Consider the following 22,896-nt stretch of genomic DNA (forward strand, 5'->3'; position numbering starts at 1 on the left):
CCCCCAGTCACAACTGTTGCCTTCTCACTCGGGATCGGGCCATGATTGTAGCCAGGAAGAGGGGAGGGGCGGAGGTGGAGGAAGAGAGAGGAGGGCCGAGGCCCATCTGAAGTTGGCCTCAGGCTTCAGTTTAATAGCAGTGACTTTCATTTGCAACTGTCAATCTATCCGAAGGCCTTGATTTCAGGCGGCCGCCAGGGTGGGCCCAAGTAAAACAAAATAGCGGGTAGACATTGTTTGACCTCCATCCAAGGCCTCATCCCTCCCTGTCTCTGTAACCTCCTCCAGCCCTACACACCTCCGAGAAGTCTGTGTGACACAAACTCTTACCTGTGCATCCCCCACATCCTTCGCTCCACCGTTGGCGGCTGTGTCTTCAGTTGCCTCGGCCCCGAGCTCGTTGACCAATTTTGGTCACTTGTCCTGATATCGCCTTCAACCAGCTCGGTTTCAATTTTTTGATATAACGCTCTTGTGAAGCGCCTTGGATCGTTTTACTACGTTAAAGGCGCTATGCAAATGCAAGTTGTTGTTGCTGTGCTTCCATTGGCCTCAGATTTGCCAGACAATATCAGCCAGGAATTATGGCTGCGATGCTCCCCTTAAACTGGCAGCTCGCTGAACAGGCCCACAAGTTCAGAATTATCACTTGACAAGGTACCGGAGGGAAAACAGTGACAGGGGCCTGACCCCATCATCTCACAGCACCTTCAGGGGAGAAACAGTGAGTGGGACTGAACCCCATCATCACACAGCACCTTCAGGGGAGAAACAGTGACTGGGACTGAACCCCATCATCACACAGCACCTTCAGGGGAGAAACAGTGACTGGGACTGAACCCCATCATCACACAGCACCTTCAGGGGAGAAACAGTGAGTGGGACTGAACCCCATCATCACACAGCACCTTCAGGGGAGAAACAGTGAGTGGGACTGAACCCCATCATCACACAGCACCTTCAGGGGAGAGAAACAGTGAGTGGGACTGAACCCCATCATCACACAGCACCTTCAGGGGGAGAAACAGTGAGTGGAACTGAACCCCATCCTCACACAGCACCTTCAGGGGGAGAAACAGTGACTGGGACTGAACCCCATCATCACACAGCACCTTCAGGGGAGAAACAGTGACTGGGACTGAACCCCATCATCACACAGCACCTTCAGGGGGGAGAAACAGTGACTGGGACTGAACCCCATCATCACACAGCACCTTCAGGGGGGAGAAACAGTGACTGGGACTGAACCCCATCATCACACAGCACCTTCAGGGGGGAGAAACAGTGACTGGGACTGAACCCCATCATCACACAGCACCTTCAGGGGGGAGAAACAGTGACTGGGCCTGAACCCCATCATCACACAGCACCTTCAGGGGGGAGAGAAACAGTGAGTGGGACTGAACCCCATCATCTCACAGCACCTTCAGGGGAGAAACAGTGACTGGGACTGAACCCCATCATCACACAGCACCTTCAGGGGAGAAACAGTGAGTGGGACTGAACCCCATCATCACACAGCACCTTCAGGGGGGTGAAACAGTGACTGGGACTGAACCCCATCATCACACAGCACCTTCAGGGGAGAAACAGTGAGTGGGACTGAACCCCACCATCACACAGCACCTTCAGGGGGGTGAAACAGTGACTGGGACTGAACCCCATCATCACACAGCACCTTCAGGGGAGAAACAGTGACTGGGCCTGACCCCATCATCACACAGCACCTTCAGGGGGAGAAACAGTGAGTGGGACTGAACCCCATCATCACACAGCACCTTCAGGGGGAGAAACAGTGAGTGGGACTGAACCCCATCATCACACAGCACCTTCAGGGGGGAGAAACAGTGACTGGGACTGAACCCCATCATCACACAGCACCTTCAGGGGAGAAACAGTGAGTGGGACTGAACCCCATCATCACACAGCACCTTCAGGGGGGAGAAACAGTGAGTGGGACTGAACCCCATCATCACACAGCACCTTCAGGGGAGAGAAACAGTGACGGGGACTGAACCCCATCATCACACAGCACCTTCAGGGGAGAAACAGTGAGTGGGACTGAACCCCATCATCACACAGCACCTTCAGGGGAGAAACAGTGAGTGGGACTGAACCCCATCATCACACAGCACCTTCAGGGGGGAGAAACAGTGACTGGGACTGAACCCCATCATCACACAGCACCTTCAGGGGGGAGAAACAGTGAGTGGGACTGAACCCCACCATCACACAGCACCTTCAGGGGGGAGAAACAGTGACTGGGACTGAACCCCATCATCACACAGCACCTTCAGGGGGGAGAGAAACAGTGAGTGGGACTGAACCCCAACATCACACAGCACCTTCAGGGGAGAGAAACAGTGAGTGGGACTGAACCCCATCATCACACAGCACCTTCAGGGGGGAGAAACAGTGAGTGGGACTGAACCCCATCATCACACAGCACCTTCAGGGGGAGAAACAGTGAGTGGGACTGAACCCCATCATCACACAGCACCTTCAGGAGAGAAACAGTGACTGGGACTGAACCCCATCATCACACAGCACCTTCAGGGGGAGAGAAACAGTGAGTGGGACTGAACCCCATCATCACACAGCACCTTCAGGGGGGAGAAAAAGTGACTGGGACTGAACCCCATCATCACACAGCACCTTCAGGAGAGAAACAGTGACTGGGACTGAACCCCATCATCACACAGCACCTTCAGGGGAGAGAAAAAGTGACTGGGACTGAACCCCATCATCACACAGCACCTTCAGGGGAGAGAAAAAGTGACTGGGACTGAACCCCATCATCACACAGCACCTTCAGGGGGGAGAGAAACAGTGAGTGGGACTGAACCCCATCATCACACAGCACCTTCAGGAGAGAAACAGTGACTGGGACTGAACCCCATCATCACACAGCACCTTCAGGGGGAGAGAAACAGTGAGTGGGACTGAACCCCATCATCACACAGCACCTTCAGGGGGGAGAAACAGTGAGTGGGACTGAACCCCATCATCACACAGCACCTTCAGGGGGGAGAAACAGTGAGTGGGACTGAACCCCATCATCACACAGCACCTTCAGGGGAGAGAAACAGTGAGTGGGACTGAACCCCATCATCACACAGCACCTTCAGGGGGGAGAAACAGAAACTGGGACTGAACCCCATCATCACACAGCACCTTCAGGGGGGAGAAACAGTGACTGGGACTGAACCCCATCATCACACAGCACCTTCAGGAGAGAGAAACAGTGAGTGGGACTGAACCCCATCATCACACAGCACCTTCAGGGGAGAAACAGTGACTGGGACTGAACCCCATCATCACACAGCACCTTCAGGGGGGAGAAACAGTGAGTGGGACTGAACCCCATCATCACACAGCACCTTCAGGGGGAGAGAAACAGTGAGTGGGACTGAACCCCATCATCACACAGCACCTTCAGGGGGGAGAAACAGTGAGTGGGACTGAACCCCATCATCACACAGCACCTTCAGGGGGGAGAAACAGTGAGTGGGACTGAACCCCATCATCACACAGCACCTTCAGGGAGAGAAACAGTGACTGGGACTGAACCCCATCATCACACAGCACCTTCAGGGAGAGAAACAGTGAGTGGGACTGAACCCCATCATCACACAGCACCTTCAGGGGAGAAACAGTGAGTGGGACTGAACCCCATCATCACACAGCACCTTCAGGGGGGAGAAACAGTGACTGGGACTGAACCCCATCATCACACAGCACCTTCAGGGGGGAGAAACAGTGAGTGGGACTGAACCCCATCATCACACAGCACCTTCAGGGAGAGAAACAGTGACTGGGACTGAACCCCATCATCACACAGCACCTTCAGGGGAGAAACAGTGAGTGGGACTGAACCCCATCATCACACAGCACCTTCAGGGGGGAGAAACAGTGACTGGGACTGAACCCCATCATCACACAGCACCTTCAGGGGAGAAACAGTGACTGGGACTGAACCCCATCATCACACAGCACCTTCAGGGGGAGAGAAACAGTGACTGGGACTGAACCCCATCATCACACAGCACCTTCAGGGGGAGAGAAACAGTGACTGGGACTGAACCCCATCATCACACAGCACCTTCAGGGGGAGAGAAACAGTGAGTGGGACTGAACCCCATCATCACACAGCACCTTCAGGGGAGAAACAGTGAGTGGGACTGAACCCCATCATCACACAGCACCTTCAGGGGGGAGAAACAGTGAGTGGGACTGAACCCCATCATCACACAGCACCTTCAGGGGGAGAAACAGTGACTGGGACTGAACCCCATCATCACACAGCACCTTCAGGGGGGAGAAACAGTGAGTGGGACTGAACCCCATCATCACACAGCACCTTCAGGGGGAGAAACAGTGACTGGGACTGAACCCCATCATCACACAGCACCTTCAGGGGGGAGAAACAGTGAGTGGGACTGAACCCCACCATCACACAGCACCTTCAGGGGAGAAAAAGTGACTGGGACTGAACCCCACCATCACACAGCACCTTCAGGGGAGAAAAAGTGACTGGGACTGAACCCCACCATCACACAGCACCTTCAGGGGAGAAACAGTGACTGGGACTGAACCCCATCATCACATAGCACCTTCAGGGGGGAGAGAAACAGTGACTGGGACTGAACCCCATCATCACACAGCACCTTCAGGGGGGATAAACAGTGAGTGGGACTGAACCCCATCATCACACAGCACCTTCAGGGGGGAGAAACAGTGACTGGGACTGAACCCCACCATCACACAGCACCTTCAGGGGGAGAGAAACAGTGAGTGGGACTGAACCCCACCATCACACAGCACCTTCAGGGGGGGAGAAACAGTGAGTGGGACTGAACCCCATCATCACACAGCACCTTCAGGAGAGAGAAACAGTGAGTGGGACTGAACCCCACCATCACACAGCACCTTCAGGGGGAGAAACAGTGACTGGGACTGAACCCCATCATCACACAGCACCTTCAGGGGGAGAAACAGTGAGTGGGACTGAACCCCATCATCACACAGCACCTTCAGGGGGGAGAAACAGTGACTGGGACTGAACCCCATCATCACACAGCACCCTCAGGGGGAGAAACAGTGAGTGGGACTGAACCCCATCATCACACAGCACCTTCAGGGGGGAGAAATAGTGAATGGGACTGAACCCCATCATCACACAGCACCTTCAGGGGGGAGAAACAGTGAGTGGGACTGAACCCCATCATCACACAGCACCTTCAGGGGGGAGAAACAGTGAGTGGGACTGAACCCCATCATCACACAGCACCTTCAGGGGGGAGAAACAGTGAGTGGGACTGAACCCCATCATCACACAGCACCTTCAGGGGGGAGAAACAGTGACTGGGACTGAACCCCATCATCACACAGCACCTTCAGGGGGAGAAACAGTGAATGGGACTGAACCCCATCATCACACAGCACCTTCAGGGGGGAGAAACAGTGAGTGGGACTGAACCCCATCATCACACAGCACCTTCAGGGGGGAGAGAAACAGTGACTGGGACTGAACCCCATCATCACACAGCACCTTCAGGGGGGGAGAAACAGTGAGTGGGACTGAACCCCATCATCACACAGCACCTTCAGGGGGGGAGAAACAGTGAGTGGGACTGAACCCCATCATCACACAGCACCTTCAGGAGAGAAACAGTGAGTGGGACTGAACCCCATCATCACACAGCACCTTCAGGGGGGAGAAACAGTGACTGGGACTGAACCCCATCATCACACAGCACCTTCAGGAGAGAAACAGTGAGTGGGACTGAACCCCATCATCACACAGCACCTTCAGGGGAGAGAAACAGTGAGTGGGACTGAACCCCATCATCACACAGCACCTTCAGGGGGGAGAAACAGTGACTGGGACTGAACCCCACCATCACACAGCACCTTCAGGGGGGAGAAACAGTGAGTGGGACTGAACCCCATCATCACACAGCACCTTCAGGGGGAGAAACAGTGACTGGGACTGAACCCCATCATCACACAGCACCTTCAGGGGGAGAAACAGTGACTGGGACCGAACCCCATCATCAAACAGCACCTTCAAGGGATAAACGGTGACAGGGACCGAGCCTCATCGTCACACAGCACCTTCAGGAAAGAAAGGGATGAGAATTAAAGCCTGCGATAAATCTGGATTTGGAACAGTGAGGTCGTGGCAAGGAGGGTGTGCGTGTGGGAAGGGGAATTTACAGCTTAGGACGGGCAAAGAGGGAGAGTGCGTGGGACGGAGAATTTATAGTTTAGGAGGGGCAAGGGGGGAGAGTGTTTGGGAAAGGGATTTACAGCGTAGGAGGGGCCAGAGATGAATGTTCCTTGAGTATATGAGATTAAGGGGTACTTTAATTGAGGAGTTTTAGATGTTCAAGGGAGTTGATAGAGTAGATAGAGAGAAACTATTTCCTCTGGTAGGGAAGAACAATACAAGGGGCCATAACATTAAATTAGAGCTAAGCCGTTCAAGGTTGATGTCAGAAAGCACTTCTTCACACAAATGGTAGTGGAAATCTGGAACTCTCTCCCCCAAAAAGCTTTTCAGGCTGAGGGTCAAGTGAAAGTTTCAAAACTGATATTGATAGATTTATGTTAGGCAAGGGCATTAGGAGTTATGGAAATAAGATATAGATCGGCCATGATCTTATTGAATAGCGGAACAGGCTTGATAGGCTGAATGGCCAACTCCTATTTTTATGTTCCTACAAATAAAACATGAGGAAAGGCCCAAAAAAGGAACAGTCGGTATCTGGACATCAATTAGCCTGCTCTTTTTATTAGACTTAGTAATGAGTATGAGCCAGACTTAGTTAATAATCTAACAGTAAGGGAACATTTATCTAACAGTGATCATAATATAATCCAATTCAATGTTAGGTTTGAAAAGGAAAAACTTAACACAGTGACTAAGGTTGTAGATTTTGGTACGGCTAACTTTAACGGGATGAGACAGAGACTGACCACAGCAAACTGGTCAAAACTGTTATCGGGTAAAACTACTGATGAACAGTGGGAGGTGTTCAAAAAAGAATTTAGCTTAATACAGGTCCAGTATATATCCCTAAGGGGCAAGAGCTGGACTTACCATATAAAACAGCCACGAGCGACAAAACGTGTGAGTGATAACAAAGCTAAAGTGAAGATCATACGAAAGTGTGAAGAATAGTGTAGATCCAGGGAATGGGAGAGATATGAAGAACAACAAAGGAAGTCAAAAAGATAGTAAGAGCTGCAAAAATGGAACACGAAAGAAAGTTGTGAGGGTTGTCAAGATTAACAGAGTTTTTACAATTATATTAGAAGAAAAGGGGGTTGTCAAAGATAATGTGGGCCCTTTAAAAACAAAGAAGGGTAATATTGCAAAAAAAATATGGAAATGGCAGACTTGTTGAATAATTATTTTGTGTCACAGTAGAGGAAGAGGATAATATACCTTACATTCCAGCAAAACTATTAATACATCAAAGACTGTAACGTACTAAAGTTAAAGTAAACAATAAAACAACATTAGCAAAAATAACGGCACCAAAGACTCATAAAGAGGACATAGATGCACTGGAGAAGGTGCAGAAATATTTCACAAGGATGATACCAGATCTGAGAGGATATACTTATCAGGAAAGGCTTCAAATAATCAAAAAAGCTAACGGAATACTAGCCTTTATATCTAGAGAGCTAGAATATAAAGGGAAAGAAGTTTTGCTGCAGCTATATAAAGCCCAGGTTAGAGCACATCTGGAGTACTGTGTTCAGTTCTGGGCACCGTACCTTCGAAAGGAAATATTGGCCTTGGAAGAAGTACAGTGCAGATTCATGAGAATGTTATCAGGGTTGCAAGGTTTAGATTATGAGGAGAGATTTCATAAACTAGGCTTGTATTGCCTGGAATATATATGGTTCAGTCTTCATTTGACTGAGGTTTTTAGGATTTTGAAAGGAATTGATAGGGTAGATAGAGAAAAACATTTTCCTCTGGTGGGGGAGTCTAGTAAAAAGGGGCATAACCTTAAAATCAGAGTCAGGTCGTTCAGGAGAGAAGTTAGGAAACATTTCGTCACACAACAGATTGTAAAAGTGTGGAACTCTCTCTCGCAAGAAGCAGTAGATGCTAGCTCAATTAATCATTCTAAATCTGACATCAATATATTTTTGCTGTGCAAGGCTATTAAGGGGTATGGAGCTAAGACGGGTGGTTGGAGTTAAGATACAGATCAGCCATTATCTTACTGAATGTTGGAATGGGCTTAAGAGGCTGAATAGCCAACTCCTGTTGCAATGTTCCTAATTTGCCATGTTGCCATCCCCTTTGAGCCTGAGCTGAATATTAAATCCCACGTAATCTCCTTCACCATGAATACATACTTCCATGTATGGAGTACTGTCAACTCTACGCTGCCACAAGCCTTCCCCTGCTGAAAGCCTTACACCGTCCTTTGTCACCTTCAAACTTCACTGCGCGAATTCAGCCTTGCTGGCCTCCCATCCACCAGCCTCCATAAATTCGTCCATGTCCAAAGCTCTGCTGTCCGTACCCTGTCCTGCACCAATTCCTGCTCACCATCAATACCATCCACCCTGATCTACGATCGCACTCTATCCCTCAATGAATTCAATTTACAATTCTCATCTTGATGTGAGGCCCTCCATAGCTTCAAACCATCCTATCTTTAATCCCCTCCAGGCCTATACCTCCTGCACACTTTCCTGAACAACTTGCTTCCTTGAGAACAGCCTTCTATCCATTCTCTCTTCTGGGCTCCAACACTGGTAACAGAGCCGTCGGAAATGTCGGTGCAACTCTCTGGAAGGCTCTAAGTATATGCACTGTACAAAGGACGGGAAACGCTACACACACTGTACAGTCGATGGGAAACGCTACACACTGTACAGTCGATGGGAAACGCTACACACTGTACAGTCGATGGGAAACGCTACACACTGTACAGTCGATGGGAAACGCTACAAGCACTGCAGTCAATGGGTAACACTGCATCAACTGTACAGTCGATGGGCATCGCTACGTACACTGCACAGTCGATGGTTAACTGCACATACACTACACAGTCGATGGATAATTCTTCATACATATGCATATACAAACACTGTCAACGGATCTTCCAGCTGTCCGCAACTACGTTGTAACTACCCTCCAGCTCCTGCGCTTCCTTACAGGTCTCAGAGCCCAGGCCAAACCCCAGCTTCCTTCCAGCTTCCTCCTCAAGGGCTCTTTTCAGGGGTGGACCTTTACTTCTCTTGACCTCTCACTTTTGTTCTCACCTGACTGAGAAAGGTCTCCACCCACTCCAGCCTCAATTACTTCTTAAGGGTGAGGTGTCTTAAAAAGGAACATACCCCTCCTCTTAAAGAGGAGTTCTCCTTAAAAGGTCCATACTCTTATTCAGGGATCAGAGTCCTCAGTTGCTCTACTGCACATCCTCCTCCGCCAACGCCCCCCACCACCCCCGCCCCCACCCCAGCATAGAGCCATGGGCTCTGATGGCCTGCGCCACGAGGCAATACACTCGGGAGAAGGCATCGGAATTCCCGTGAGCTCCTCCCGTCCGGTGTGCCACCTCGAAACAAAAGGGCTGGAGTGACAGAAGCGACCGGATAACCCGGACATTTTTCTTCCTGTTCGACCGCATCAATTTGAGGGGTGCGTGATTGGCCACTAGGAGAAACCGGCGCCCCAACAGGTAGCATTTTAAGTTTCTACCGCCAATTTAATCGACAGGCACTCCTTCTCCAACATAACGTATCACTGCAACGGTTTCCTGCTCAGGTAAAGCACAGGATGTTCCTCTCCCTTCACTATTTGAGAGTATGGCTTCCAAATCTACGTTGGAGGCATTGGTTTGCAAGACAAACTTTTGACTACAGTCTGGGACCATAAGCACAGGATCATTACACAGCACTTGGCTCAGGACCCTTAAAGCAGCTTCCGTCTCAGGCTCCCACTGTACCAGGTTTGGTACCTTTGATGTAGTCAGGTCCGTATGAATTGGGGGGTGGGGGGCGGCTTGGGAAGCAAAATCAGGAATAAAGCGCTGGTAGTAACCGACGACACCCCAAAAGGCCCCGACTTGCTTCTTATTCACCATTCGGGGCAAGTCTTCATAACTTCAACTTTATTCACCAGAGACTTCATCATCCCGCCCCCTACAGGATAACCGAGGTATTTGGCCTCCGACAAACCCATGTGGCACTTCGCTGGGTTTGCTGTGAGCCCAAGTATCCTTAGGCTGTCTAATACAGCCTCTACTCCATGTAAATGTGAACCTCAGTCCGGACTATCGACGATTTCATCATTCAGGTATGCAGCTGCATAGCAGGTACGAGGTCTCATCACTTAGTTCACGAGTCTTTGGAAGGTGGCTGGTGCTCCATACAATGCAAATGGCAAGACGGCGTACTGGGAGAGCCAACCCCCACCCCCCCCCCCACCCCGGGGCCTGAACGCATTTTTCTCTTTCGCCTACTCTGTTAAAGGGACCTGCCAGTAAGCTTTGCCCATATCGAAAGTGGTAAGATAATTGGCTTTTCCCAATCTCTCAATCAAACACATCCTCGGGAAAGCATCAAACTTAGATCCTCGTTCAGTTTCGGGTATCGAAACCAAATCAACGGGCTATTCCACTCACCATGTGATTCTTCAATCACACCTGGTTCCAACATCCTCTGAATCTCATGGTTAACTTCCCTCCGTTTAGTTTCTGGGATTTGGTACGGTCTTATCTTCATTGTCACTACTGGTGGCGTCACCAGGTAATAGCAGATCGCTCTCATCCTCCCGAATATATGGAAATATATCGTTGTACTAATCTACCATGTGCTGAGCCTGTCGATACTAATCCTCAGTCAGTTGACTCGAGAGGTGAATACATCGTGGTTCTGGTCTACAACATATATCAAGAAAAGCAATGATCCTATTACCGACCCCTGGGGAACACCACTGTATACCTTCCACGAGCCCGAAAAACAACCGTTCACCACACTCTCTGTTGCCTGTCACTCAGCCAATTTTGTATCCATGCTGCCACTGCCCTTTTATTACATGGGCTTCAATTTTGCTGACAAGCCTTTTATTTGTGTCTTTATCAAACGCCTTTTGAAACTCCATATACACATCAACCGCATTGCCCTCATCAACCCTCTCCGTTACATCATCAAAAAACTCAATCAAGTTAAACAAGTTAGTTAGGCAGGTCCCTTTAACAGAGCAGGCGAAATAAAAAAGGCCCCCGGGGGGCTCTCCCAGTACGCCGTCTTGCCATTTGCCATTTGCAGCCACCTTCCAAAGACTCGGAAACCAAGTGAAGAGACCTCGTACCTGCTATGCAGCAGCATTCTTGAATGATGAAATCGTCTATAGTACGGACTGAGGTTCACAAATTCGTGCTGGCTTTCCTTTATTAATCCACACTTGTCAAATTAACTATTAACTTTGTCCCGGATTATCGTTTCGAACTGATTCCCACCACCGAGATTCAACTGACTGGCCTGTAGTTGCCGGGTTTATCCATAAACGCTTTTTTGAGCAAGGGTGTGATACTTTCAATTCTCCAATCCTTTGGCACCACCCCCGTATCTAAGGATTGGAAGATTACGGCCAATTCCTCTGCAATTTCCTACCTTACTTCCCTCAGCAACCTAGGATGCATCCCATCTGAACCGGTGACTTATCTAATTTAAGCATAGTCAGAACATAAGAACATAAGAAATAGGAGCAGGAGTAGGCCAATCGGCCCCTCGAGCCTGCTCCGCCATTCAATAAGATCATGGCTGATCTGATCCCAACCACAAATCTAAAGAACACAAGAAGTAGGAGCAGGACACGGCCACTCAGCCCCTGGGCCCTCTCCGCCACCCACAGGGCCTTGACCGATCCGAACTCAGCTTCATGTCCAATTTCCTGCCCGCTCCCCATAACCCCTAATTCCCTTTACTTCTAGAAAACTGTCTATTTCTGTTTTAAATTTATCTAATGATGCAGCTTCCACAGCTTCCTGGGTCAGCAAATTCCACAGACCTACCACCCTCTGAGTGAAGAAGTTTCTCCTCATCTCAGTTTTGAAAGAGCAGCCCCTTATTCTAAGATTATGCCCCCTAGTTCTAGTTTCACCCATCTTTGGGAACATCCTTACTGCATCCACCCGATCAAGCCCCTTCACAATCTTACATGTTTCAATAAGATCGCCTCTCATTCTTCTGAACTCCAATGAGTAGAGTCCCAATCTACTCAACCTCTCCTCATGTGTCCACACCCTCATCCCCGGGATTAACCGAGTGAACCTTCTTTGTACTGCCTCGAGAGCAAGTATGTCTTTTCTTAAGTGTGGACACCAAAACTGTATGCAGTATTGCAGGTGCGGTCTCACCAATACCTTATATAACTACAGCAATAACTCCCTGTTTTTATATTCTATCCCCCTAGCAATAAAAGCCAACATTCCGTTGGCTTTCTTGATCACCTGCTGCACCTGCATACCAACTTTTTGATTTTCTTGCACTAGGACCCCCAGATCCCTTTGTACTGCAGTACTTTCCAGTCTCTCGCCATTAAGAAAATAACTTGCTCTCTGATTTTTCCTGCCAAAGTGCATAACCTCACATTTTCCAATATTATATTGCATCTGCCAAATCTCCGCCCACTCACCCAGCCTGTCTATATCCCCTTGCAGGTTTTCTATGTCCTCCTCACTCTCTACTTTCCCTCCCATCTTTGTATCATCTGCAAATTTTGATATGTTGCACTCGGTCCCCTCCTCCAAATCGTTAATATAGATTGTAAAGAGTTGGGGACCCAGCACCGACCCCTGTGGAACACGACTGGTTACTGGTTGCCAGTCCGAGAATGAGCCATTTATCCCAACTCTCTGCTTCCTGTTCGATAACCAATCCTCCACCCATGCCAGAATATTACCCCCAATCCCGTGATTTTTTATCTTAAGTAATAATCTTTTATGTGGCACCTTGTCGAATGCCTTCTGGAAGTCTAAATACACTACGTCCACTGGTTCCCCTTTATCCACCCGATACGTCATATCCTCGAAGAACTCAAGCAAATTTGTCAGACATGACTTCCCCTTCATAAAGCCATGCTGACTTTGTCCTATTAAATTATGCTTATCTAAATGTTCCGTTACTGTCTCCTTAATAATAGACTCCAAAATTTTACCCACCACAGATGTTAAGCTAACTGGCCTATAATTTCCAGCCTTCTGCCTACTACCCTTTTTAAATAACGGTGTTACATTAGCAGTTTTCCAATCTGCCGGGACCTCTCCTGAGTCCAGGGAATTTTGGAAAACTATCACCAAAGCATCCACAATCCCTACTGCCACTTCCCTCAAGACCCTAGGATGGAAGCCATCAGGTCCAGGGGATTTATCCGCCTTGAGTCCCATTATTTTACTGAGTACCATCTCTTGAGTGATTTTAATCGTATTTAGCTCCTCCCCCCCGAGAGTCCCCTGTTTGTCCAGTGTTGGGATATTCTTAGTGTCCTCTACTGTAAAGACTGAAACAAAATATTTGTTCAGCATTTTTGCCATCTCCATGTTTCCCACCATTAATTTCCCGGTCTCATCCTCTAAGGGACCTATGTTTGCCTTAGCCACCCTTTTTCTTTTTATATAACTATAGAAACTCTTGCTATCTGTTTTTATATTTTTTGCTAATTTCTTTTCATAATCTAACTTCCCTTTCTTAATCAATCCTTTAGTTACTTTTTGCTGTCTTTTGAAGAATTCCCAATCTTCTATCCTCCCACTAAGTTTGGCTACCTTGTATGTCCTTGTTTTTAGTCGGATACTATCCTTGATTTCTTTACTTAGCCACGGGTGGCTGTCATTTCTTTTACACCCTTTTTTCCTCAGTGGAATATATTTATTTTGAAAGTTGTAAAATAACTCCCTAAATGAACACCACTGCTCATGTACCGTCTTACCCTTTAATCTATTTTCCCAGTCCACTTTAATCAATTCCGCTCTCATACGATCATAGTCTCCTTTATTCAAGCTCAGTACGCTTGTTTGAGAATCAACCTTCTCACCCTCTAATTGGATATGGAATTCAACCATGTTGTGGTCGCTCGTTCCAAGGGGATCCTTAACTAGGACATTATTAATTAATCCTGACTCATTACACAGGACCAGGTCCAAGGTTGCCTGCCCCCTTGTAGGATCAGTTACATACTGCTCAAGAAATCCATCCCTGATGCACTCAATGAACTCGTCCTCAAGGCTGCTCTGCCCAATTTGATTTGTCCAGTTAATATGATAATTAAAATCCCCCATAATTATGGCTGTTCCCTTATTACATGCCCCGACTATCTCCTGATTAATACTTCTTCCAGCAGAGTTGCAACTATTAGGAGGCCTATATACTACGCCCACTAATGTTTTTTTTCCCTTATTATTCCTTATCTCCACCCAAACTGTTTCATTATCTTGATGCTTTGTCCCAATATCATTTCTCTGTATTACAGTGATTCCTTCCTTTATTAACATAGCCACCCCACCTCCCCTTCCTTCCTGCCTGTCCTTCCTGATTGTTAAATACCCTGGCATATTTAATTCCCAGTCGTTGTCACCCTGCAGCCATGTTTCTGTAATGGCCACAAGATCATACCCATACGTAGTTATTTGTGCCGTTAACTCGTCCATTTTATTACGAATGCTACGTGCATTCAGATAAAGAACTTTCAAATCTGTTTTGTGATGCTTAGTTCTTGCTTTTTCCTTTTTTAACACTTTACCTATTACTCCATACCTTCTGTCCCTTCCTGTTACGCTTTCCTCTCTCTCCCTGCTCAGGTTCCCAACCCCCTGCCACTTTAGTTTAAACCCTCCCCAACAGCACTAGCAAACACTCCTCCTAGGACAGCGGTCCCGGCCCTGCCCAGGTGCAGACCGTCCGGTTTGTACTGGTCCCACCTCCCCCAGAACCGTTTCCAGTGTCCCAGGAATTTGAATCCCTCCCCCTTACACCATTCCTCTAGCCACGTATTCATTTGAAATATCCTCCTATTTCTACTCTGACTAGCACGTGGCACTGGCAGCAATCCTGAGATTACTACCTTTGAGGTCCTATTTTTTAATTTACCTCCTAACTCCCTATATTCTGCTTTTAGGACCTCATCCCCTTTTTTACCTATATCGTTGGTGCCTATGTGCACCACGACAGCTGGCTGTTCGCCCTCCCCCTCCAAAATGTTCTGTAGCCGCTCCGAGACATCCTTGATCCTTGCACCAGGGAGGCAACACACCATCCTGGAGTCTCGGTTGCGGCCGCAGAAACGCCTGTCTATTCCCCTGACAATTGAGTCCCCTATCACTATAGCTCTGCCACTCTTTTTCCTCCCAGCCTGTGCAGCAGAGCTACCCGTGGTGCCAGGAAGTTGGCTGCTGCTGCCTTCCCCTGATAAGTCATCCCCCCCAACAGCATCCAAAGTGGCATATCTGTTTGAGAGGGGGATGGACACAGGGGACCCCTGCACTACCTGCCTGCATCTCTTACTCTTCCTGGTGGTCACCCATTCACTTCCTGCCTGTATACCCTTTACCTGCGGTGTGACCAACTCGCTAAACGAGGGAGATGAGATCTTTGAGTTCATTTCTCCTGGCATCAGCAAAACCCATCGTCCCTCAATGCCCAACATCTTTCATCCATTTCGAGTGCATGCCGACCCGAACTTGGTGCTGTCATTGTCTGAACAAGTGTTTCATGTTCTTCGATGACCGTCGCAGACACGATGGGCCGAATGGCCTCCTTCTGTGCCCTGAATGTTCTGTGTTTCTATGTACGAAAAGAAAATGCCATTTTGGCCGAGCAGCTTGTTTGGGGAGAAAGGGACGTGAAATGCAGAGACAAATAGGAAAAAGAGGCTTGGACTGATGGCCTGCAAGATCGTGCCATGCGCTTCCCTGGTGGTCTAGTGGTTAGGATTCGGCGCTTTCACCGCCGCGGCCCGGGTTCGATTCCCGGTCAGGGAACGTTATTTGCAAAGTGCTGTTCGTTCTGATGCCAGTGATTGCTCCTGATCGCTATCAGTTTTACACTGCTGTGGTTGCAACATGGGGCTGCCCATCATTCCTTTATCTCACAACCCATTAGAGTGACACACAATGTACTTTCTTGCCTTCTGTAAAATGCCAGTATTTATTTTTAAAGAGTCGTGACGCTGATCAAAGTTTGTGGGAAGGTTTTTGTTGCCATTTCCAGCAGATTTGGAAAAGATCTGCTGCCTGACACTCTAATTGTCGCCAACCTTTAACTATAGCTCACAGTGTCAGAACAGTCACTGTTTTTTAGACTTTTATGTCTCTTCTGCCACTACATCTCCTTAACAACACCAGCTGATCACAGCACCGCTTTCTTCAAAATGAGGCCCAGTGTAAAAAAAAATGCACGGTTTCAAAGCGAAGGGAGGTGTGCAAAATTGGAAGGAGTGTGCGACTGGATATAATGGGCCTGAGGCAGTGAGAACATCTCTTGAGCATAAAGACATTCAGTATCTGAAAGAAGCAGGCTGATGAGCTCTTTCAGTTTATTTATCCTGGCATCTGCAAAACCCATCGTCTCTCAAAGTCCATCATCTTTCATCCATTTTGTGTGCATGCCTACCCGAACTTGGTGCTGTCATTGTCTGAACCAGTGTTTTATGTTGTTCGATGACCGTCACAAACACGATGGGCCGAATGGCCTCCCACTGTGCCGTGAATGTTCTATGTTCCAATGTGCTAAAAGAAAATGCCATTTTGGGCGAGCAGCTTTTTTTTGGATCGAAAGAGACCTGAATTTCAAAGGGACAATTAGGAAAGAAAAGGTTGGACTCCTCTCTCGCATGCATCAGCCGTAGCTTCCCTGGTGGTCTAGTGGTTAGGATTCGGCGCTCTCACCGCCGCGGCCCGGGTTCGATTCGCGGTCAGGGAAGATTGCTTTCTTGGTGCTCGTCGTTCTGGTGCCAACGAATGTCCCATCACTGAGCCCAATGCTTGCTCCTGATCAACATTAGCTTTTTCGCCAACATAAATGCTGATCGAGCAGCGGGCAGCCGATCATTCTTTAATCTAACAAGCCATTAGAGCGACATACAATGCACTTTCATGCCTTCTGTAAAATGCCTACATTTCTTTAAAATGTGTTGACGCTGATCAAAGTTTGTGGGAAGATTTTTGTTGCCATTTCTCCCAAGATTCGGAAAAGACCTGTTGCTTGTCACTTTAATTGTCGCCAACCTTTAACTGTAGCTCACAGTGTCAGAACAGTAACTGTTCTCATTAGCCATTTATGTCTCTCCTGGCACGACATCTCCTTAACAACACCAACTAATCACAGCACCTCTTTCTTCAAATTGAATTCCAGTGTAAAAAATGAGCGTTTTCAAAGCTAAGGAAGATGTGCAAGATTGGAAGGAGTGTGCGACTGGAGATAATGGGCCTGAGGCAGTGAGAACATCTCTTGAACATTATCAGTACCTGAAAGGAGGGAGATGAGATCTTTGAGTTTATTTCTCCTGGCATCAACAAAACCCATCGTCCCTCAATGCCCAACATCTTTCATCCATTTCGAGTGCATGCCGACCCGAACTTGGTGCTGTCATTGTCTGAACAAGTGTTTCATGTTCTTCGATGACCGTCGCAGACACGATGGGCCGAATGGCCTCCTTCTGTGCCCTGAATGTTCTGTGTTTCTGTGTACGAAAAGAAAATGCCATTTTGGCCGAGCAGCTTGTTTGGGGAGAAAGGGACGTGAAATGCAGAGACAAATAGGAAAAAGAGGCTTGGACTGATGGCCTGCAAGATCGTGCCATGTGCTGGTCTAGTGGTTAGGATTTGGCGCTTTCACCGCTGCGGCGCGGGTTCGATTCCCGGTCAGGGAACGTTATTTGCAAAGTGCTGTTCGTTCTGATGCCAGTGATTGCTCCTGATCGCTATCAGTTTTACACTGCTGTGGTTGCAACAAGGGGCTGCCCATCATTCCTTTATCTCACAACCCATTCGAGTGACACACAATGTACTTTCTTGCCTTCTGTAAAATGCCAGTATTTATTTTTAAAGAGTCGTGACGCTGATCAAAGTTTGTGGGAAGGTTTTTGTTGCCATTTCCAGCAGATTTGGAAAAGATCTGCTGCCTGACACTCTAATTGTCGCCAACCTTTAACTATAGCTCACAGTGTCAGAACAGTCACTGTTTTTTAGACTTTTATGTCTCTTCTGCCACTACATCTCCTTAACAACACCAGCTGATCACAGCACCGCTTTCTTCAAAATGAGGCCCAGTGTAAAAAAAAATGCACGGTTTCAAAGCGAAGGGAGGTGTGCAAAATTGGAAGGAGTGTGCGACTGGATATAATGGGCCTGAGGCAGTGAGAACATCTCTTGAGCATAAAGACATTCAGTATCTGAAAGAAGCAGGCTGATGAGCTCTTTCAGTTTATTTATCCTGGCATCTGCAAAACCCATCGTCTCTCAAAGTCCATCATCTTTCATCCATTTTGTGTGCATGCCTACCCGAACTTGGTGCTGTCATTGTCTGAACCAGTGTTTTATGTTGTTCGATGACTGTCACAAACACGATGGGCCGAATGGCCTCCCACTGTGCCGTGAATGTTCTATGTTCCAATGTGCTAAAAGAAAATGCCATTTTGGGCGAGCAGCTTTTTTTTGGATCGAAAGAGACCTGAATTTCAAAGGGACAATTAGGAAAGAAAAGGTTGGACTCCTCTCTCGCACGCATTAGCCGTAGCTTCCCTGGTGGTCTAGTGGTTACGATTCGGCGCTCTCACCGCCGCGGCCCGGGTTCGATTCCCGGTCAGGGAAGATTGCTTTCTTGGTGCTCGTCGTTCTGGTGCCAACGAATGTCCCATCACTGAGCCCAATGCTTGCTCCTGATCAACATTAGCTTTTTCGCCAACATAAATGCTAATCGAGCAGCGGGCAGCCGATCATTCTTTAATCTAACAAGCCATTGGAGCGACATACAATGCACTTTCATGCCTTCTGTAAAATGCCTACATTTCTTTAAAATGTGTTGACGCTGATCAAAGTTTGTGGGAAGATTTTTTTTGCCATTTCTCCCAAGATTCGGAAAAGACCTGTTGCTTGTCACTTTAATTGTCGCCAACCTTTAACTGTAGCTCACAGTGTCAGAACAGTAACTGTTCTCATTAGCCATTTATGTCTCTCCTGGCACGACATCTCCTTAACAACACCAACTAATCACAGCACCTCTTTCTTCAAATTGAATTCCAGTGTAAAAAATGAGCGTTTTCAAAGCTAAGGAAGATGTGCAAGATTGGAAGGAGTGTGCGACTGGAGATAATGGGCCTGAGGCAGTGAGAACATCTCTTGAACATTATCAGTACCTGAAAGGAGGGAGATGAGATCTTTGAGTTGATTTCTCCTGGCATCAGCAAAACCCATCGTCCCTCAATGCCCAACATCTTTCATCCATTTCGAGTGCATGCCGACCCGAACTTGGTGCTGTCATTGTCTGAACAAGTGTTTCATGTTCTTCGATGACCGTCGCAGACACGATGGGCCGAATGGCCTCCTTCTGTGCCCTGAATGTTCTGTGTTTCTATGTACGAAAAGAAAATGCCATTTTGGCCGAGCAGCTTGTTTGGGGAGAAAGGGACCTGAAATGCAGAGACAAATAGGAAAAAGAGGCTTGGACTGATGGCCTGCAAGATTGTGCCATGTGCTTCCCTGGTGGTCTAGTGGTTAGGATTCAGCGCTTTCACCGCCGCGGCCCGGGTTCGATTCCCGGTCAGGGAACGTTATTTGCAAAGTGCTGTTCGTTCTTATGCCAGTGATTGCTCCTGATCGCTATCAGTTTTACACTGCTGTGGTTGCAACAAGGGGCTGCCCATCATTCCTTTATCTCACAACCCATTTGAGTGACACACAATGTACTTTCTTGCCTTCTGTAAAATGCCAGTATTTATTTTTAAAGAGTCGTGACGCTGATCAAAGTTTGTGGGAAGGTTTTTGTTGCCATTTCCAGCAGATTTGGAAAAGATCTGCTGCCTGACACTCTAATTGTCGCCAACCTTGAACTAGAGCTCACAGTGTCAGAACAGTCACTGTTTTTTAGACTTTTATGTCTCTTCTGCCACTACATCTCCTTAACAACACCAGCTGATCACAGCACCGCTTTCTTCAAAATGAGGCCCAGTGTAAAAAAAAATGCACGGTTTCAAAGCGAAGGGAGGTGTGCAAGATTGGAAGGAGTGTGCGACTGGATATAATGGGCCTGAGGCAGTGAGAACATCTCTTGAGCATAAAGACATTCAGTATCTGAAAGAAGCAGGCTGATGAGCTCTTTCAGTTTATTTATCCTGGCATCTGCAAAACCCATCGTCTCTCAAAGTCCATCATCTTTCATCCATTTTGTGTGCATGCCTACCCGAACTTGGTGCTGTCATTGTCTGAACCAGTGTTTTATGTTGTTCGATGACCGTCACAAACACGATGGGCCGAATGGCCTCCCACTGTGCCGTGAATGTTCCATGTTCCAATGTGCGAAAAGAAAGTGCCATTTTGGGCGAGCAGCTTTTTTTGAGATCGAAAGAGACCTGAATTTCAAAGGGACAATTAGGAAAGAAAAGGTTGGACTCCTCTCTCGCATGCATCAGCTGTAGCTTCCCTGGTGGTCTAGTGGTTAGGTTTCGGCACTCTCACTGCCGCGGCCTGGGTTCGATTCCCGGTCAGGGAAGATTGCTTTCTTGGTGCTTGTCGTTCTGGTGCCAACGAATGTCCCATCACTGAGCCCAATGCTTGCTCCTGATCAACATTAGCTTTTTCGCCAACATAAATGCTAATCGAGCAGCGGGCAGCCGATCATTCTTTAATCTAACAAGCCATTAGAGCGACATACAATGCACTTTCATGCCTTCTGTAAAATGCCTACATTTCTTTAAAATGTGTTGACGCTGATCAAAGTTTGTGGGAAGATTTTTGTTGCCATTTCTCCCAAGATTCGGAAAAGACCTGTTGCTTGTCACTTTAATTGTCGCCAACCTTTAACTGTAGCTCACAGTGTCAGAACAGTAACTGTTCTCATTAGCCATTTATGTCTCTCCTGGCACGACATCTCCTTAACAACACCAACTAATCACAGCACCTCTTTCTTCAAATTGAATTCCAGTGTAAAAAATGAGCGTTTTCAAAGCTAAGGAAGATGTGCAAGATTGGAAGGAGTGTGCGACTGGAGATAATGGGCCTGAGGCAGTGAAAACATCTCTTGAACATTATCAGTACCTGAAAGGAGGGAGATGAGATCTTTGAGTTTATTTCTCCTGGCATCAGCAAAACCCATCGTCCCTCAATGCCCAACATCTTTCATCCATTTCGAGTGCATGCCGACCCGAACTTGGTGCTGTCATTGTCTGAACAAGTGTTTCATGTTCTTCGATGACCGTCGCAGACACGCTGGGCCGAATGGCCTCCTTCTGTGCCCTGAATGTTCTGTGTTTCTATGTACGAAAAGAAAATGCCATTTTGGCCGAGCAGCTTGTTTGGGGAGAAAGGGACGTGAAATGCAGAGACAAATAGGAAAAAGAGGCTTGGACTGATGGCCTGCCAGATTGTGCCATGTGCTTCCCTGGTGGTCTAGTGGTTAGGATTTGGCGCTCTCACCGCTGCGGCCCGGGTTCGATTCCCGGTCAGGGAAGATTGCTTTTTTGGTGCTCGTCGTTCTGGTGCCAACGAATGTCCCATCACTGAGCCCAATGCTTGCTCCTGATCAACATTAGCTTTTTCGCCAACATAAATGCTAATCGAGCAGCGGGCAGCCGATCATTCTTTAATCTAACAAGCCATTAGAGCGACATACAATGCACTTTCATGCCTTCTGTAAAATGCCTACATTTCTTTAAAATGTGTTGACGCTGATCAAAGTTTGTGGGAAGATTTTTTTTGCCATTTCTCCCAAGATTCGGAAAAGACCTGTTGCTTGTCACTTTAATTGTCGCCAACCTTTAACTGTAGCTCACAGTGTCAGAACAGTAACTGTTCTCATTAGCCATTCATGTCTCTCCTGGCACGACATCTCCTTAACAACACCAACTAATCACAGCACCTCTTTCTTCAAATTGAATTCCAGTGTAAAAAATGAGCGTTTTCAAAGCTAAGGAAGATGTGCAAGATTGGAAGGAGTGTGCGACTGGAGATAATGGGCCTGAGGCAGTGAGAACATCTCTTGAACATTATCAGTACCTGAAAGGAGGGAGATGAGATCTTTGAGTTGATTTCTCCTGGCATCAGCAAAACCCATCGTCCCTCAATGCCCAACATCTTTCATCCATTTCGAGTGCATGCCGACCCGAACTTGGTGCTGTCATTGTCTGAACAAGTGTTTCATGTTCTTCGATGACCGTCGCAGACACGATGGGCCGAATGGCCTCCTTCTGTGCCCTGAATGTTCTGTGTTTCTATGTACGAAAAGAAAATGCCATTTTGGCCGAGCAGCTTGTTTGGGGAGAAAGGGACGTGAAATGCAGAGACAAATAGGAAAAAGAGGCTTGGACTGATGGCCTGCCAGATTGTGCCATGTGCTTCCCTGGTGGTCTAGTGGTTAGGATTCGGCGCTTTCACCGCCGCAGCCCGGGTTCGATTCCCGGTCAGGGAACGTTATTTGCAAAGTGCTGTTCGTTCTAATGCCAGTGATTGCTCCTGATCGCTATCAGTTTTACACTGCTGTGTTTGCAACAAGGGGCTGCCCATCATTCCTTTATCTCACAACCCATTGGAGTGACACACAATGCACTTTCTTGCCTTCTGTAAAATTCCAGTATTTATTTTTAAAGAGTCGTGACGCTGATCAAAGTTTGTGGGAAGGTTTTTGTTGCCATTTCTAACAGATTTGGAA

The 22,896-nt window shown here is 47.7% G+C and overlaps 7 non-coding genes across 7 annotated transcripts; all 7 read left to right on the forward strand.

The window, feature by feature from the left end:
• Positions 1–15,944: 15,944 nt before the first annotated feature.
• trnae-uuc (transfer RNA glutamic acid (anticodon UUC)) lies at positions 15,945–16,016 on the forward strand. Its single transcript has one exon. It is a non-coding gene; the product is annotated as a tRNA-Glu (tRNA).
• Positions 16,017–16,884: 868 nt separating this feature from the next.
• trnae-cuc (transfer RNA glutamic acid (anticodon CUC)) lies at positions 16,885–16,956 on the forward strand. The gene has a single exon. It is a non-coding gene; the product is annotated as a tRNA-Glu (tRNA).
• A 1,817-nt stretch (positions 16,957–18,773) lies between these two features.
• Positions 18,774–18,845, forward strand: trnae-cuc (transfer RNA glutamic acid (anticodon CUC)). Its single transcript has one exon. It is a non-coding gene; the product is annotated as a tRNA-Glu (tRNA).
• Positions 18,846–19,730: 885 nt separating this feature from the next.
• Positions 19,731–19,802, forward strand: trnae-uuc (transfer RNA glutamic acid (anticodon UUC)). Its single transcript has one exon. It is a non-coding gene; the product is annotated as a tRNA-Glu (tRNA).
• An 868-nt stretch (positions 19,803–20,670) lies between these two features.
• trnae-cuc (transfer RNA glutamic acid (anticodon CUC)) lies at positions 20,671–20,742 on the forward strand. The gene has a single exon. It is a non-coding gene; the product is annotated as a tRNA-Glu (tRNA).
• An 885-nt stretch (positions 20,743–21,627) lies between these two features.
• trnae-cuc (transfer RNA glutamic acid (anticodon CUC)) lies at positions 21,628–21,699 on the forward strand. The gene has a single exon. It is a non-coding gene; the product is annotated as a tRNA-Glu (tRNA).
• An 885-nt stretch (positions 21,700–22,584) lies between these two features.
• On the forward strand, positions 22,585–22,656 carry trnae-uuc (transfer RNA glutamic acid (anticodon UUC)). Its single transcript has one exon. It is a non-coding gene; the product is annotated as a tRNA-Glu (tRNA).
• Positions 22,657–22,896: the final 240 nt, after the last annotated feature.

Source organism: Heptranchias perlo, chromosome 2 (genome assembly GCF_035084215.1).
Source record: "Heptranchias perlo isolate sHepPer1 chromosome 2, sHepPer1.hap1, whole genome shotgun sequence".
NCBI lineage: Eukaryota > Metazoa > Chordata > Chondrichthyes > Hexanchiformes > Hexanchidae > Heptranchias > Heptranchias perlo.